The sequence below is a fragment of the Pongo abelii genome, chromosome 6, assembly GCF_028885655.2.
Source record: "Pongo abelii isolate AG06213 chromosome 6, NHGRI_mPonAbe1-v2.0_pri, whole genome shotgun sequence".
Lineage (NCBI taxonomy): Eukaryota > Metazoa > Chordata > Mammalia > Primates > Hominidae > Pongo > Pongo abelii.
The window spans coordinates 103,753,083-103,772,509 of NC_071991.2; the positions used below are offsets into that span (position 1 = coordinate 103,753,083).

Consider the following 19,427-nt stretch of genomic DNA (forward strand, 5'->3'; position numbering starts at 1 on the left):
CACTCAAAAATTTCAAATTTTGGAGCATTTTAGGTTTCAGATTTTTTGATTAAGGATACTCAACTTGTACTATCAAACTGGGAGCTCAAACTAGGACATCGTTCCAAAGAAATCTTCCAGAATGTCATGACCTCGTAATTAAGTTAAATGTTTTTGTTACGGAAAGGGGTCTCAATTCAGAACCCAAGAGAGGGTTCTTGGACCTCACGCAAGAAAGAATTCAGGGCAAGTCCATACAGTAAAGTGAAAGCAAGTTTATCAGGAAAGTAAAGGAATAAAGAATGGCTACTCCATAGGCAGAACAGCGGCGTGGGCTGCTCGACTGATGATACTTTTTGTTACTTCCTGATTATATGCTAAATAAGGGGTTGACTATTCATGAGTTTCCAGGAAAGGGGTGGGCAATTCTCGGAACTGAGGGTTCCCGCCTCTGCCCCCGCCGACTTTTTAGACCATATAGGGTAACTTCCTGATGTTGCCATGGCATTTGTAAACTGTATGGCACTGGCGGGAGTGTCTTTAGCTTGTTAGCGCATTATGTAATTAGCGTATAATGAGCAGTGAGACGACTGGAGGTCACTTTCATCGCCATCTTCGTTTTGGTGGGTTTTGGACAGTTTTTTTTTTTTTTTTTTTTTTTTTTTTGAGACAGATTTTCGCTCTGTTGCCCAGCTTCTTTACGCATACTGTTTTATCAGCAAGGTCTTTGTGACGTGTATCTTGTGCCGACCTCCTATCTCATCCTGTGTCTAGGAACGCCTTAACCTCCTGGAATGCAGCTCAGTAAGTCTCAGCCTTATTTTACCCAACCCCTATTCAAGATGGAATTGCTCTGGTTCAAACGCCTCTGACAGGTAGAAATTCAGATGTTAGAAAATTTTACCTCCTTAAAATAAAGGACCAATTACGGTATAGCTTATTTATTTGGATATTTTATATGATGTTTTCTAAACATATAGTATTTATCAGTGTTTCCAGTGACAAGGTTTTTTGTGGAGGGATTTAGACCAGTGGGGAGCCCAAGGATATTTATTTTGCTGTCGTTCTTGAGCCACTATAAATATTTCAGTTAAGAGTAGTCATAGGAAAACAAGCAATTGGAGCTATCTGGATTTGAAAGTACTTCAGCTTTCTTCAACATCCATGCTATCAGTAGCTGCCTAACCTTGCCTTCTGATATTACGCAAGAATTGGACGCTTCTAGCTAACAAACCTTCACTCATGCTGGCTTTTCCCATCCTTTGATCCCTTAACTTGATGCTGCTTTATGATGCCAAAACAACTCAAAGCTTGAACTTGAATAGATAGTGTCAAAACATAAAGACAGTACTGAATCAGCTCATGAATCCTCAAAATCAAAAGTCCTTCTCCCCTGTCCGCATGTCCAGCATTTGTGACTTAGTGAATCATAGGGTGGGGAAGTGACTCACAGTCATCCCAACAGCACTCTTTTTTTCATTAGTTGTTTCTGAAGAATTGTAAAGTTCTGAATTCAAAGCGTGCTTATAAGGTATTGAGATGGACTTTTTCTCCCCTGCAGCATGCCAGAAACTATACAATCCACCCCCTTTGAAGGAGTTTGTTCATTTAAAAAAAAAAAAAAAGGGTAAACATGTTTTTAAAATTTAGTTGCAGCAGACAGTACAGAAAAGTTTTTATGGCCACAGCACATGTTGCCTGGGTCTGCTGCTTTTTCTTCTTTCCTATTTTCTCTCATCCCTTTGTTCCACTAAATCCTCCTGCTCCTACCCCCTTTTACCACCACCCCCTCCTCTTCCTCCCTCCTCCACCCTGGATCCCTAGAGAGGGTTGACCTGGGGGCTAGGTAATAATCCCAGAAAGGGCTTGGGATTCCAAATTGCCAGAGATCAAGAAGGCCATACAGGGAAAACCTGGAAGGACACAGAGTGGTCAGTGTAAATGCATCCACGTGCTCCAAGTGGGCAAAGTAATTGATTAAAATGTGTAAATGTAAATGCTAAAAATTGAATCTCTATAGAGTGGCCAATGCTATAAAAGGATTACCTTCTTCTAAACAATTTTTTCATTCTGTATTTTTCCTGCCAATCTATATGTTGTTCATTATTTCACCTTCTCCTTGTTGTTTTCCTCAGCTTTGGGCAAATCTCATCACTTAATGCATGCAATAAATGGGAGTAAGTTCAATTTTTCATCGAGGATAACCATGATTAAAAAAAAAGAAGAAATTCACTAATACTACAAACTGTGTTAACCTTGACATGAGAACTTTCAGAGGAGTAGTGGAGGCAAAAGCTTGATTGGAAGGGACTGAAGGGAATGGGAGGAGAAGAATTGAAGGCAGTAAGTATAGACAACCCAAGAAGAATCATTCAGTGAAGAGCAGCAGAGATAGTAGAGCCGGAGGGAGAGTTACAGGTGGATGTAGGGTCAAGAAAGTTTTTAATATAATTAATGTGAGAGAAATAAAAACATCTTTACATGGTGATAGTACTGATGAGGCCAAGAGGGGAAAAACTGATGACGTAGGGGAGGGAGTGTATTAGTCCATTCTCATACTGCTATGAAGAAATACCTGAGACTGGGTAATTTACAAAGAAAAAGAGGCTTAATGGACTCACAGTTCCACATGGCTGGGGAGGCCTCACAATCATGGCAGAAGACAAAGGAGGAACAAACGCACATCTTACATGCCGGCAGGCAAGAGCGTGTGCAGGGGAACTGCCCTTTATAAAACCGTCAGATCTTGTGAGACTTGTTCACTATCACAAGAACAGCACAGGAAAAACCTGTCTTCATGATTCAATTACCTCCCACCAAGTCCGTCCCACAACACATGGGGATTATGTTAGCTACAATTCAAGATGAGATTTGGGTGGAGACATGGCCAAACCATATCAGGGAGTATGTCTGCCTTTGCCAAGCAGCATTAAGGGTTTATGTTCATGAATTTAAGATGGGAGTGGAAGGACTGCTGGAGATGGAGCATGTTAGCGGTTAAATTGTATGCCCCCCTCAAAAAAAAATTTAAGTGTTGAAGTCCTAACCTCTGGTACCTCAGAATGTTACCTTACTTATCCTAACTAGTTAAGATGAGGGGGCGTCCTAATCCAGTGTGACTGGTGTCCTTATAAAAATAGGAAATTTGGGTGCAGACAGGCACACAAGGAGAACACCAAGTCAACACGAAGGCAGAAGTTGGAGTGATGAGTCTACAAGCCAAGGATTGCCAGCAATTAATCAGAGGCCAGGACAGCAACCTGGGGCAGCCCTCTACATGGTACCAACTCCATCAACACCTTGATCTCAGACTTCCAACCTCCAGAACTATGTGAGAATTCATTTCAATTCTTTAAGCCACCTAATTTGTGGCACTTTGCTTTGACAGTTCTAGCACACAGGGTGATTGAGGAAGCGTACTAGGAAGAGAGGAAGCAGGGGTCCTAGAGTGGGCGGCATGCCTTGCAGCCGTGGAGGCCACGCAGCTGTGGGAAATGACAGGGTCTGCAATCATGGTGATGAAAGGGGAAGGACCAGATTGTGAGAGGAGAGGTCAGTAGGGAACTGAGAGACCAAGATAATGGAGGGACAATCCATGTGTAAGTTGAACTTGCCCAGAGTTAAGACAGGAAGAGGAATGCAATGGTGAGGCAGGAACCAGGGGGAATGACTTCAGGATGACAGATGTCACAAAATGAGAAGTCAGGTGACATAACCTGATGACCTGAGATTCAATGCAGGACACTTTTAGGGAGGAGAAAGAGGTAATGATGCAGAAGTGGCAATGAGGAGTGTAAAAGAAACATACCCCGCCTCCAGGCCCTGTGGCACAACTGGAGGGAGCAAACCACAGCCACCACGGGACAAGGAGAATAATGGCAGAATCAGAAGGCAATGTTCCCAGGGGAGAGCCATGTTTTCATCAGAGTGAGATGGTGCTGGAAGAGTCAGAGCCAAGGCTGACACTACTGGGTTTTGCTAATAATGGACTGTGAGTTCCAGCAGGGCCCAAAAGGGGCTTCAGGATTGGGCAAGGGTAGATGTCCTCCTCTAGTCCATGACCAATGCTGATCCACCTTGGACTAATTACTTCACTGATTCCAAGCTAGTAGATTGGTAGCAATAAATGTTCTATCTCCAGCTATACTCACCTTGTTGACTTTATTTTCTAACTCTAGCTAATTCTGTCCCAGGACCTGGCTATTACACAGGTTGAAGCAGCAGTGAGCTCCTCTTTTCTTTGGGACCCACAGAAATCACAGCAGCTGTGTTGTTGTGGGGTTTCTTGTCATTTTGTTTTGGTTTGGTTTTGTTTTTCCCAGTAATTTTTTTTCCCAAAAAGGCATTCTTTCTCTTCACTGCAGTGGAAGTGAGAGAGGGAGAGAGGGTGCAGAGAGGGAGAGGGCAAGTAATCAGATTCCCAGATGACCATCTCCCAGAAGGCTTTCACTATTCCTCAACATATGGCATCATTTTAGCATCCTCAACTCTGTTATTTTGAGGGTAACCTCAGCAAACATGCCCCTCTCATGAGCAAGGTATGTGGTTTGACAAGCAGACTGTGACTTTTGTGATTAGAAAAAAGCATCCTTCCTCCTGGTGGATGCAGGCCATGTCAGGGCACTCAGCTTGACAAGGAGACAGTAGGCTGGATTTTAGATCCTCTTCATTTCTTGGGCTAAGTATTCTTACACAGTCAACAACTTGGACAACTGTACATAGCAGATCTAATGGGAGAAAAGTAATTGGGTGTTTTAAGGAATATTTTCATTAAAGTATGTGGAATATGGTATCAAGTAGTGACTGTCATGTAACAATGCCTTTTACACATTCCAATGTGTGTGAAATATAAAAAAAAAGTTTCCTGCGTCAATCCCCTTATTGATTGGGGATTGAATCAATTGAACAAGTCTTTTTTATGTGCAATTGTTTTTGAAAATATGTTAAAGTTAGCCAGAAAAGTGTTCACATTTTCAGACTATTATCTCATTCTAGGAAAAATTAGGACAACTTGACTCATGCTGAGGAGGCTAGAATCCTGGAGAGAATGAAATTAGAAAAACCCAGATTTTGGGTCCCCCAAGATAGCTCAAGTCTGTCAGCTCTGCAAAACAGAATTATGCCCCACTCCCATTCTCTCACTCCTTACCTGAGATGCAGACAGGGCTTGGAGAGGACATGCCAAGATTTGCTGCCTTGCCACACAATCTGGGTTTTCCCTCCCTGGGCCCTGCCAGCCTGGAGGTCATATTTCCTTTACCTTTTGTCCATTTTTCCCTCCCTGGGGCCTGGCTTGAAGGACAATTCTTGTTTAGAAGAAATCAAGTCTAAGATGTTACTAGTCTGGAAATGTTGATCTGGTCTGTCTCTAACATTTGTGGGGCCCAAAGCAAGAATACAGACTAAGGTCCCCAAACCATATGTCTAGTTATTTAGAAGTTATAAATCAAAGCTAACAAACTGCTGAATAAAAGATCCTATTCTCCTATCTGATAAATATACCCTCCAAACAACCCAGAAACCCAAGGTAGGAATGCGGTGGCACAGGGAGTGCCAACTCCTGGCTCACAGCCCATGCTCCCTCTTTTCCCACAGCCAGCCCTCCATGAATGAGGGGCTTCCTGGGGCCGCTAGTGCATGCTGCAGCTCACACAGTCAACTCCATCCACACCCCCACAAACAGCTGCCCCTTGGCCACTACTCAGGCATAAGGACACGCCCAGCAGTGTATGCCCTCTGGAGGTCAGACCACGGAAGAAGCCCGTGCACAGTCAGGAGCCAGCTCAGCACCTGTGATGCTGAATTTTATGTGGCAACTTAACTGGACGCAGGTGCTCAGATTAAATCTGATTTCTGGGTATGTCTGTGAGGGTATTTCCAGAGGAGATTAGAATTTGAATCCGTGGATTGGCAAAGTCAGTGTCTGCCCCAGTGTGGGTGGTCACCATCTACTCTCCTGAGGGCCTGAAGAGAACAAAAGGCAAAGGAAGGAGGAATTCGCCCTTACTTGCTTGCTGCCTGCCTGCTTGAGCAGAGACATTTCATCACATCTTCTCTGGCCCTCGACTGAGATTCACACCATTGGCTTCCCTGGTTCTCAGGCATTTTGACTTGGACTGAACTACACCATTGGCTTTCCTGGGCTCCAGCTTGCACATAGCAGATTGTGGGATTTCTCAGCCTCTATTATTACAGGCGCCAGTTCTTCAAAATCAACCTCTCTCTCTCTCTGTCTCTCTCTCTCTCTCCCCAGATCACAGTCTGGAAGTCTGCTCACAGTCTTAAGGTTGGCATATCCCCTAGAGCCCCCAGACTCCTCATCCCATGGGGACCAACATGGCCAGGGGAGGGCCAGAGCAGGGCCTCCTAAATCACAGACCCCAGGGCAGGAGCTCCTCTGGTCTGAATCTAAGGGTGGTATTTTCAACAATTACTAAATTTTTATCCTAGGCTCTCCAAATGGGAGTCTAAAGGTCTCAAAACATGGTCCAGAAGAAGTATGTAAAAATGTAAATTCCTAGGCCCCAACCCAGACCTATGAATCAGATGATCTGTATGGGGGTTCCAGGAATCTATATTATTAAACAATCTTCCTAAATTACTTGTATTCATACTAAAGCTTGAGAATTGCTGTCAAACAGCTAGAAGTTGGAGTGAAGGGTCCTGCCTTTCCCATGAAATTCATCAACTCTATGCCCTCAAAAGCTGGGCTCTTGGATGAGCTGCTCTCCATTCTAGAGACATTACCAGCTAGGTAGCCTGCTGGTCCTCAGGAAGTTAAGCCCAGACTCTTCAGCACAGAGTCAGATAAACACTGATTACACCGTACTCTCCAATTCTGAGAACACCATTACTTAATTCCTGGCAAGTTGCAATGTAATTGAGTAGGTTGTAGTTTTTTGGGTTTGGGGTTTTTTTGTTTTTTTAATATATCAGGCGTAGTTAGCCAGCTTCCTAGAAACACCATTATCTCTTGGTGAAAATTCCAGAAACATGCATCACTTCCCAATTAAAGTAGGGAATTTTTAAAAATTATTAAACCACAGGCTTTCTAATTCCTATTGCCCTTTCTTTTCACCCACCATTCAGTAGTCAGCAGACACTTTCTGGGTACATCAGGGTAGGACCATCCAGGCAGAACAAAAGCCATTGATCATGAACTACAGAGGAGAGTTTGGTAAATGGACACCAGAAACCATGGTCTACAGGGGCCTGGTTTTCTCCCATCTAAATACTAACTAGACCCAACCCTAGTTGGCTTAGCTTCCTAGATCAGATGAAATTGGGCGCATTTAGGGTTGGGGGTATGGCTTTCTATTGTAAGTAGCAAGAGTTTGAGAGAAGAAAAAAGGGATTCTCTTTCTTTTTTTTTTTCTTTTAAATTTTAGAGCATTGACTTTAAACATCAAGATCCAGACCCCCAGGATTCAGAGAACCTTGTACTATAAACCATTTGTATTAGCCAGGGTTCTCCAGAGAAACAGAACCCATAGGTATAGAGATAGAGAAATATGGAATTGGCTCCCATGATTATGGAGGCTGAGAAGTCCCTCAATCTGCTGTCTGCGAGCTGGAGACCTAGGAAAGCTGGTGGTACAAATCAGCCCAAGTGCAAAGGCCCAGGAACTAAGAGCACCACTGTCAGAGAGCAGGAAAAGACAGCTGTCCCAGCTCAAAAAGAGAAAGCAAATTCACCTTCCTTCCACCATTTTGTTCCATCCTGTTCCATTCCTCAACAGGTTGGATGATGAGGAGATCTTTACCCAATCTCAAGTTTTTTGTGCAAATATGGGATACAAATGAAAAATACTTAAAGCACATCATCATTGACTTCCAACTTAGACTAGTTTAACTTCCCTTTTTCTTCTATCCTGTCAATTCCTTGAGGGATCTTCTCTCCTTGTTCATCTCTGCATCTCTAGTAATTAGCACAGTGCCAGGCACATGGTAATATGGTTACAACAGTGGATTATTGGTCTCCAACATAATTAAGCCCATACAAAAGAAAAACCAACCTCATAAATCTGCTTTGCAAAGTTCATAAACAATGGATATGCTATGTCTCAAAGGTGCTGGCCAAAAAAATTAAGAACTTGGGAATTACGTGTTATTTTGTTTCTTTTTTCACCAAGTCTACTTTTCTGTCACAAGAGCCCATATCAACAACACACCCACGTATGTCCTTCTTTTTATCTACTTTTCTCCATGAAGTCTCTCACCATCAACTGTTAAAACTGTAAAGATTTGATCAGCTAAATAAGTGGTCTTTGAACTAATTTCTCTCATACTTCCTAAAGGAACTTTGAAAACCTAAGTATCCCCTTGCACATTTTCAAGTAAACACCTAAGATTTTTCATCATAAATCTGAATAACTTCAAAATATGTACTTTTTAGCATATTGTAAATATTGATTTTTAAATAAAATATATCACACTTTGTATCCAATGAACTCTAAACACCATAGCAATTTGACATTTACTCTCCCACCCTCAGTCTTAAAAATTCACCATCAACCTCTTTTTTAACAACTGAAAAATTTGTATTATTCCTTTTTAAAATTTTGAAGTTTTCTTGATTGAATTATTTTTACAATGATTTTTAGTATACAACTGGCCAAAGCAACATAAATATATAGCATATTTTGATAAATAATTATAAAACATAGCAAGTTAAGTGTTATTAGAAAATTAAACTAAATGAATGGATCTTTTTAAATAAGTTCATGTATCTGTGGCTGTTTCTAACTGTTAAAATGAGACAGAGTCAGCGTCAATTCTACTCTTATTTTTAATTTTTTTAGACGTAAGCCCTGAGAAAACTTGTTCAATTAAATAAGTAATGAGAATGTTAGGCATTTTCTGATAAAAATGTCACTCTGTTATTTGAATGCCTTCTTGATTATAAGTCAAAAAGTACATAGTGATCTATTATCAAAAACTATTGGCCTATCTGTTGACAACTTGGTTAGGTCCTCCTTTAATTTTATTGAAAGCAAAGAATTGGAAACTACCTAATTTACAAAAAAAAAAAGAAGAAGAAGAAGAAGAAATGTGTTACCTAATTATTAGAGCTCACTTTCTAAGTTTCCAGGAAGTATGACCCAAAAAACTTGGCCAAGACTTATCACATGGCTGTTGATTATACCGTCACCCTTTTACTTACAGGTGTCTTGCTTATGGAGCTAAAATAGATGAAACTGGAGTTAGAAACAAAAACAGAAAATTGTAAATTGTGCATTTGGGGACTTTTCTCCTTGTCTGTGAACAGAGTCCTATATATATTGCCAAATTTCATTTTTTAAGAATGTCTCAAAATGCAGAGTAAAGAAATGACAGAAGGATAGACACTTGGGGATATTCATGTATATATTAATAACTTCTTCCCAAATATGACTGAAGACAATACACTTAGCAGAACTGAAATCAATATATTAACATCTGAAAGGGAGAAATTAATCCTAATTAAATCAAGCCGGTTTTCTAAAGTTCAGGTCATTGCATATTAGATTTACATTTTGGAAAAATTTTTTTTTGCTTTTGAACCAATAGATTTCTGCTTTTGACAGTATAGTTTAAATACTTTATGTAAGTTGACAACAAGAGAAAGAACTTAGTCACCAATAAGTATAGTACAAGATTATGGAAAGCACATTAAGGACCTTTAAGCACATTAGTTAGAGTATGATCTGCAATATATTCCTGTTAAATTACTTAACGCTAATTATGTGGACTGAATTTCATTCCCCCAAAATTTATATTTTGAAGGCTTAACACTTAACATGACTATATTTGGAAATAGTGCCTGTGAAGCAGTGATAAAGGTTAAATGAGGTTACAGGCTGGGGTCCTACTTCAATAGGACTGGTGCCCTTTAAAGAAGACGAGATGCCAGACGCTCTCGTTCATGTGCTCTCTCTCTCTCTCTCTCTCTCGCTGGTTCACTCTCTCTCTCTCTCCTCCTGCCCCCCATGTGAGGATATAAGGAGAAGGCAGCCATCTGCCAGCCAGGAAGACAGCCCACACCAGAACTTGACCATGCTGACACCCTAATCTTGGATTTCTAGCCTCCAGTTATGAGAAAATAAATTTCTGTTATTTAAACAACCTGGTGCATGGTATTTTGTTATGGCAATACAAGCTGACTTATATACCTAATAACTACATGGCAGGAGTTAATACATGAACGGGAAAGTAGTTCATGAGTGACAGTGAGCAGGAGACTTGTACCTTCATCAGAAATGAATATAGATTTCATATTTTGCTAACTTTTAGCAAAAATTAATGAAAGTGTTTCTCCTATAAATCTGAGTAAATATTTAACAAAATACAAAATACTAACTTACCTCTAATATGTGTTTCTTTTGTTAGAAAATGTAGCCTTGATATGTTGGAAAAAATTGTAGTCTTTTCACCTTGAAGTTATGCAAATTACACTACTGAGACATAGAGTAAAATGCAGCTAAATGAGAGTATTCACAGAGCTTGCTCTCATTACTGAGATGGTGAAATTGCAGAGAAAATGTGGTTCATAGCTCACTGGCATTTCCCAGTACACTTCTTACAAATCTTGAATATTTCAAGACAGACAGAGACCTCCCATGAGTTTGCCACCTGGATGAATAACTTACTGCCATCTTCAATATTTCTTTCTTCATTTTTTTTTTTTGAGATGGAGTCTCTCTCCGTCACCCAGGCTGGAGTGCAGTGGCGCGGTCTCGGCTCACTGGAACCTCCGCCTCCCAGGTTCACGCCATTCTCTTGCCTCAGCCTCCTGAGCAGCTGGGACTACAGGCACTCACCACCACGCCTGGCTAATTTTTTGTATTTTTAGTAGAGATGGGGTTTCACCGTGTTAGCCAGGACGGTCTCGATCTCCTGACCTCGTGATCCGCCCGTCTCGGCCTCCCAAAGTGCTGGGATTACAGGCGTGAGCCACTGCACCTGGCCAATATTTCTAAGAGATGTTCTCTTTGTTTTATTCTCTTTTTTTTTTTTTTTTTTTTTTTTTTTTTTTTTTTTTTTGAGATGGAGTCTTACTCTGTCACCCAGGTTGAAGTACAGTGGTGTGATCTTGGCTCACTGCAAACTCCACCTCCTGGGTTCAAGCGATTCTCCTGCTTCAGCCTCCTGAGTAGCTGGGATTATGGGGTCCCACCACTATGCCCGGCTAATTTTTGTATTTTTAGTAGAGACGGGGTTTCGCCATGTTGGCCAGGCTGATCTCGAACTCCTGACCTCAAGTGATCTGCCCGCCTTGGCCTCCCAAAGTGCTGGGATTACAGGCGTGAGCCACTGTGCCCAGCCTGCTTTATTCGCACTCAAGAGTCTCTTTCCTCAGGAACAATGCCTTCTTTGCCAGTAGTGAAGACACGAGGAAAATGCCATCACTTCTCCTGCCTAATTCCATGATACTCCTGAAGTCCAAACACCCCGATATGGGTGAGCAAACCTGCTTAAGGTATGCTTTGCCCCTAAGAGAGATAAGCATAAGACAGAGAAAGATAATATGCCCTGCACCTTTGGTTTATGCTGGTTTGATTAAAGGAAAATACCCATAGTATTTCCTTCAACAGAGAGTATTTCCTTTGAGAGTCTCTCTCTCTCAAATACCCATAGTTTGACTTTCCTCAGCTTGGTGTCCCAGAGGTTTGTATAACCAGAGCAATTAAGGTACCACAGTATAATTTGAGTTGGATGAAAAATATGTCACTTTTTTGTAGGGCAGAAGAAAAGGAGCTATAAAAGAAAAGGTGGATAAGGAGAAGCAGCTTGATTCAGGTGCACTTTTGAGCAAATATAGAAATATATATATATGTATAGAGAGAGAGAGAAAGAATTTGGAAATTGATTCTGAGTCTGCATAGCTCTTGGGATGTCTTCATGTAGCCCCAAAGCTATGCAAATCTCAATTTGAATTAAATATTTCTACCATTGCTAATAATTATCATTGCAATGTACTGGGAACCTATTTTAAACCAGGTAGTATATTAAGTTTCTCATATATATATATATATATATATATATATATATATATGGAGAGACAACATGTGCTCTTTAAATTGTACTTCTCATATGATAGTCTTTATTAACCCCATTTTAAAGATGAATAAATTGGGACTCAGAGAAAAGTAATTTGCCCAGGATCCCACGGCTAGTAAGTGCCACGGCCAAATTCAACCCTAGCTCCATTTGATTGGAGAGCCTGTGCTCTGCAGTTCACCCTACGTGGCCTTGTTTCTGTGTTCTCAACTGGCAGCAGCTGAATATCTCTGCCTCCTAGCAAACTAGTGCTTAAAAAGTAATAAGTCTCTAATGGTGGATTTCAGGATTATGTGGCAGACTTTTGAAAGGTATTTTCTTCAAGACACTCTTCCTAATGCCTCCTGAAATCATGAAAATACATTTTTTCTCTCTCTTTCTGATACACACATCACTCTGTTTCTTAATGAGGTTACAGGGGTGGGGAGAATCAAGTATGAATAGCAAATAAGCATTCAAATTAAGAAAACTTGAAATTATTCCAGGGTCTCTATTTAGTTCACTGTTAGAAATCCTAACTGTGTTTTCATACTTAATTTAAAGACATTGTGGCCACTAGTTCTTTTTTTTCCTTAAAATATGCCCCAAAGGATTCTTTAATTCTCAGTTTTTGACCTAAGCCCATGAACCCAATCCCTTTAGTGGTTAACCACACAGTTAAAAATTAAAGTAATGATGATCATAAATGACCATTAATTCTTTAATTCTCAATTTTTGACCTACGTCCATGAACCCAATCCCTTTAGTGAATAACCACATAGTTAAAAATTAAAGGTAATGATGACCATAATAGCAAACCATCAAGAATATCCTACTATTCTCTGCAAAAATATAGACAAATTATGGTAATTAAAAAAATTGCCCCCCTTCAACCTATTTCACACATATGTACACACACAATTTTCAGTGGAACTGTGAGTAAAGTGAATCTACACTTACATTTCATTATGGAGCTTAAACTAATATTTATCTATTCTTTAAGACAAATTAAAGCTTGTATTTTTGGGTGGGTTCAGCTAAATAGTACTTTGGACACTAGTCCTTGGTCTGGGGCTCATGTATTTTTCAGACATAAAGACACCTAAGAAGTCACAAGAGCATAGGGTGAATAAACAAGATCAGTTTCCTATAGTGCAGATTTAGGAGAGGAGAGAAAGCTTAATGATCTAGACTAGAAAAGCAGTTCCCAGGACAAAAGAGCACCTCTGTTGGAGCCAGCCACACTGCATTTTGAGACACAGCTCAAAAAGGTGGAGAGGGGAACGGGAAAATCTAAGGAATTTTGTAAGGTGAGGGAGTCAGAGAGAGAAATTACTTATGCTAGTTTTTAAGGGTATATTTGGTCCTCAATGAAATACTAGTGTCATATGTTTATGTTTTGCTTAAAGAACTTTTACATAAATGTATTATTCATAACTGCCTGTGGGGTTTGTGGGGAAGGCACTATTTTTGTTAAGTGGCAGAAAAGAAAACGCAGGCACAGAGAGGCTGGGCGAATTGTCCATTGTCCCATAGCTGGTTCCTTGGCAGAGTAATGATCAGACAGACCCCAATCCAAGGGAGTCCCACCTCTTGCTAGCAGTCAGAGGCACTCTTTTTTAATTTGCCAAATTGTTCTAAAACTAAATATACAAGTACCATATAATCCAATAATTGCACTCTTGAGTACTTATCTCAAAGCTTTGAAAACTTACATTCACCAAAGACCTGTATATGAATGTTCATGATGTCTTTATTCATAATAAACAAAAGCAACCCAAATATTCTTTGGCAGGTGAATGGTTAAACACACTGTACTCTATCCATACACCATACATTGGAATACTTTTCAGCAGTAAAAAGGAACAAACTATTGATACATGCAGCAACTTGGATAGCTCTTAAGGGAATTATGCTGAGTGAAAAGAGCCAAACTGTTTTTATTTTATTTTATTTTATTTTATTTTGGAGAAAGGGTCTTGCTCTGGTGCCCAGGCTGGAGTGCAGTGACGTGATCAGCCTCAAACTCCTGGGCTCAGGTGATCCTCCCACCTCAGCCTCCCAAGTAGCTGGGATTATAGGCATGAGCCACCACAGATAATTTTTGTATTTTTAGTACAGACAAGGTTTCACCATGTTTCCCAGGCTGGTCTCGAACTCCTGAGCTCAATTGATCCACCCACCTCAGCCTCCCAAAGTGCTAGGATTATAGGAATAAGCCACCACACCTAGCCTAAAAGAGCCAATATTAAAAAGTTATATACTATATGATTTCATTTATATAACATTCTTGAAATGAAAAATTCTAAAGATGGAGAACAGATTACTGATTGTTCATCAGGGTAGGAGTGGATGTAGGATAGCGACACAGCCTTGTAATGGAACAGTTCTATATTTTGATTATAGTGGTGGTTACATGAACCTATACAATAGAAAAGCTGCACAGAACTATACATACACACACGTGCAAGAACACATCAAACAGGTGAAATGTGAATAAGCTGTGTGGATTGGCCTAATGCCAATTTCCTGGTTTTGGTGTTGTACTATAGTTAGGCAGGATGTTATCACTGGGGGAAACAGAGTGAACATATATATATATATATATATATATATATATATATATATATATATATATATTTTGAGACGGAGTCTTGCTCTTTTGCCCAGGCTGGAGTGCAGTGGCACAATCTCAGCTCACCGCAAACTCCGCCTCCCAAGTTCAAGCGATTCTCCTGCCTCTGCCTCCTGAGTAGCTGGGATTACAGGCGCCCTGCTAATTTTTGTATTTTTAGTAGAGGCAGGGTTTCACCATCTTAGCCAGGCTGGTCTAGAACTCCTGACCTCGTGACCTATATATTTTGTATAACTTTCTATGGGTCTATAATTTTTTTCAAAATAAATCATGAAAAAATCATTTTCTAAGCAATCATAAACCACATTTAATAGTTCATTCTTGAAATTTGTGTGGGATTAACACAAAGCTAAGGCCAGTTTTCCTGTATCTCCCCATTTCTTCTTACCTGTTGGTTTGTGATACGATTTGGATCTGTATCCCCACCAAATCTGATGTTGCATTGTAATCCCCCATGTTGGAGGTGGGGCCTGATGGGAGGAGATTGGATCATCAGGGTGGATCCCTCACGGCTTGGTGCTGCCCCTGCAATAGTGAGTAGTAGTTTAAAAGTGCGTAGCACCCAGGTCGGGCACAGTGGCTCTCACAAGCAATCCCAGCACTTTGGGAGGCTGAGGCAGGAGGATCATTTGAGCCCAGGAGTTTGAGACCAGCCTGGGCAACACGGCAAACCCCAGCTATACAAAAAATTAGCCTGGCAGGGTGGTGCATGCCTGTAGTCCCAGCTACCTGGCAAGCTAAGGTTGGGGGATCACCTGAGCCCAGGGCGGGGAGGAGGAGGGGGCTGTCAAGGCTGCAATGAGCCGTGATCAAGCCACTGCACTGCAGCCTGGGCAACAGTGAGACCCCATCTCAAAAATAATAAATAAATAACTGAAAATGTTGTTAAGTATGTAGCACCTCTCTCCCTACTCTCTCTTGCTCCTGCTTTTGCCATGTGACATGCCTCCTCCCACTTTGCCTTTGGCCATGAGTAAAAGCTCCCTGAGGCTTCCACAGAAGCCAAGCAGATACTGGCGCCACGCTTCCTCTACAGCCTGTAGAACTCGGAGCCAGTTAAATCGCTTTTCTTTATAAATTACCCAGTCTCATGTATTCCCTTACAGCGAGGCCTAATACAGTTTGTCTTATTGTCTTTCATTCTTTCATTTATTTCTTAATTCATTGCGCACTTATTAAATGTTCATCATACATGCACTGCTGCTCCTGCAGGAGATCATTGGCCTTTATCCTAACCCTTGGCTCCATCTTTCTTCCCACCTCTCTGTGGAAACTGACAGGAGCAACTAATTCAGCCCTTAGGGTCATGAATATCCACAAAGGGAGGATTTAAGTTGATTTTACCAGGATTTTCTTCTCCCTTTCCCAGAAAAGTTGAGTGGAAAATCCCTCTTGATCAAGTCAGCAAATCTCCTGCCAAACAAATTCTTCCCAGTCTTTGAAAGATCCAATCCCCCTATTCTGGTAGGTTTGGCTATTATCCAGGAAACCTAATCTCACTCCTCTAAACCAGCAACAGAAGCCAAGTCTTCCTTTCCTGCATCCTTTTCTTCCAAAGCCAACTGGAAAGAAAAAATAAACCAAAAATTCTATCTAGACCCTAAAATTCTCTATTTTCTGTTCAAAACTCCAACAATGGAGATACAATTGAAACTTCTTAACATCACAGAATTTGTTTTTAGCAGAAATCGATATCAGAGGCCAGCCTCCTCCTCCTCCTAGAGATGAAGGAGAAATAGAGACTCAGAAGGGTATGCAAATGTGCCAAGAGCCGGGCAGGACAATGCGCTTGTCAGGGACTGAGTCTTAAGAAGTCAACATTTACCAAGTCCCCACAGCCTGTCTTGTCATCAGGAACTGAAGGATGCAAATGAGAGGGAAGCCCACCAACTCTCTGTGGTCCAGGTGTAATCAGGAGGCCCCTCCCCATGTTCTCCACCAGGACGCCTTTGGCAGGAATGAAGAGGGGATTCCGTATGCTCCTGACTGGAGCCCAACCTACCAATCCCCAGCCTTCACACTCCACACCATTATCCTCCTTGAGACCACCAGGATCAACCTCAGCATGCTCCCTAACCTTGTCTATGTCACCACAAGAAGCCCAGGACTCCCAGGTCAGCCCTCAGACCCCACACGGCTCTATGACAGCAAACAACCATCTCCTCAAACACACACACACGATCCTAATCACCCCTCCTGCACTGCATTTTGGTTTTTGTGGTTTTTTTTACTTAGCATTTATGATTATTTGATAATTCATAAGCTCTATTTACTTGTTTTTCCATCCTCTCCCAGAATAAAAGGTCTTTGAGAGCAGGAATTTTAGTTTGTTTTGTTCACTGTTCTATCTTCAGTGTTAGCATTTTGTAAGAGCTTAATAAACATTTGTTAAATCAATGAATCTCTAAGACCATTTTTTGAAGTCTGAAAACGTCAGGATGAAAGGATGTCGGAGAAGTTTAAGAGAAGAGCGATCATTTGTGGCAGCCAGAATACTTGAAAAGGGGAAGGCTTGAATTCTAAAGATTTTCAGAACACGCATGGACCAAGTGAAAGAACAATTAGCAGTGCGGTGTTCAGAGCAGATACAGGGCCAGACATAAGCAAAATAGTGTTCCTTCTGAAACAGGGAATAGAAATAACTTCACACCTACTATGTGCCAAGCACCGTGTCAACAAGCACTATTCAAGATGGAATTGTTATCCCCATATACAGATGAAGAAACTGAGGCAAAGAGGAGACAAGTAACTGCCCAAGATCCACAGTTAGCAAGGAGGAGAGCCACTTTTCAAACCTAAAGTTTACCCAGATCCAAAATCCACCTCCCTTCCTCTCACTGAGTCTGCCTGGCCCATCCATCCCAGGCATCAGGCCCGCTCCTCTGTGCACTCCATCTGAATTCTTCAGCGCCTCCTTCTCCAAGTTCCAGATGACCCAGAGGATCAATTAGTTCCCATGCAGTGCTAACAAATGCCACAGGCTCAGAACCTGGGTCCTGTCTTCCTCTCTAAATCAACACTTGCAGGAAAAAAGTATGGAACCAACTAGAAAGTACTTTTAATGATTAAATTATTAAATAAACCCCAAAAAAGTACAATGAAAGGGATTGGTAAGGGGGATAATTAGAATATAGCCTGCTGGTATATCTGGTAAAGTTTTTATGATAATAAATTAAAATATCATAAAGTTTTTATAATAAATAGGATATTGATTAGTCTTTTCTAAACCTCAGCATACTTTTTTTTTTTTTTTTGAAACAGAGTCTCTGTCACCCAGGCTGGAGTGTAATAGCACGATCTTGGCTCACTGCAACCTCCACCTCCTGGGCTCGAGTGATCCTCCTGCCTCAGCCTCAGCATCAGCATATTTTCTAACCTTGTTTATGTTGCCACAAGAAACCCGAGGCTCCTGGGTCAGCCTTCATCCCCCACACAGCTCTATAAGCAGTAAGCAACCACCTCCCCAAACACACACACGCAATCCTTATCTTCCTTCCTGCCCTTTTGTAAAACTTAGCATTTATGATCATTTGACAAATCATATACTTTATTTACTTGTTTTTCCATCCTTTCCTGGAATAAAAGGACTATTAGAGCTGGAATTTGTTTGGACAGAAAAAAAAAGTGTTTAAATAAAAGCAGACAGAGAGAGACATGGTTTATAACAAAGTCTCATTAGGATGATGAAACACTTGAATAAATTTTTACTGGGGTCATGATCCCTGGAAAAACTTTCAAAATAAGAACTCTGACATTCACACTGAATGACTCTTCCTTCCATCACTGAGACATTCTGATCCAGATCAGACGGCCTCACAGTTCCAGCCAACTGGGTGAATCCAGGGTTAACAATGGCCACTTACTTTTCATGGGGCCCACTTGACAGCTCAGTTGTTTGGAGGTATAGTGCTTGCAGAACCAAGGTCACATATAATGAGCGGGATTATTGTTCATCATTAAGCATTAAGTATATCTATGAAATGATGTTGTTTAATGGTGCTATAGGCTTTTAGCAATAGAGTCATCAAGAAATATAAAATCCAGACTTTAGGTTTAGTGGGAGAAGAGGGAAAGGAAAGCTTAAAATTAGGATAATTGTAAGAAAGATGCTTATTAAAGAAAGATGAATGGAGTTTCTCTGCTTCTAGTCCTGAAAGACACTACAGTTACAGGTACCTGTTATTTTTCCACCTGCCCAGCAGGTGTCAGTGTAAGACAACGTTCCTAGAACTGACCAAGCTTTTTAAAAAATTGAGTTATCAAATTATAAAATACAGAAGATACAATAAAGATGGGTTTACAAAAATTTTCACATGAGCCTTTAAATGCGGTTAGGAGATGACCAAAAATAAGTTTCCAGAAAGGTAAGATGATCAGAGTTGGACTAGGGGGCCTCAGAAGACCCCATCTGGCTCTCAGATTTCTTGTCAATTCAGCGGGAATTCCTGGAGCATCTCGGGGTTGCAGCAGGACTCAGCACTGTTAGAAGAGTTCGTTGCTGGTAACTAGCACAGTAACAAATGAACACTCCCAGGGAAAATGGCAGTATTCCACCAGGCATACTGTCTTTTAAAAAACAGACACCATCTCTGCTTCTCAGAGGCTCACAATAAGAACACAGAAATCCTGTAATTCATGAAAATATATTATTATAAGGACTAAAAAAGTGAATCAAGGAAAAAGAGATGGTCATCAATAGTTGCATGAATAATTTGCAGAATGCACTGCGTTAGTCAGGGTGAGCTTCCCGGAGGAGCTGGCCATTGAGCTGTGATGAAAGAGAACAGAGCCACAA

General features: G+C 41.0%; 1 long non-coding RNA gene across 1 annotated transcript; it reads left to right on the forward strand.

Annotated features, from left to right (window-relative positions):
* Positions 1 to 775: 775 nt before the first annotated feature.
* LOC129060677 (uncharacterized) lies at positions 776 to 18,232 on the forward strand. The gene is made up of 3 exons (XR_008527579.2): positions 776 to 854; positions 11,700 to 11,757; positions 17,894 to 18,232. It is a non-coding gene; the product is annotated as an uncharacterized LOC129060677 (long non-coding RNA).
* Positions 18,233 to 19,427: the final 1,195 nt, after the last annotated feature.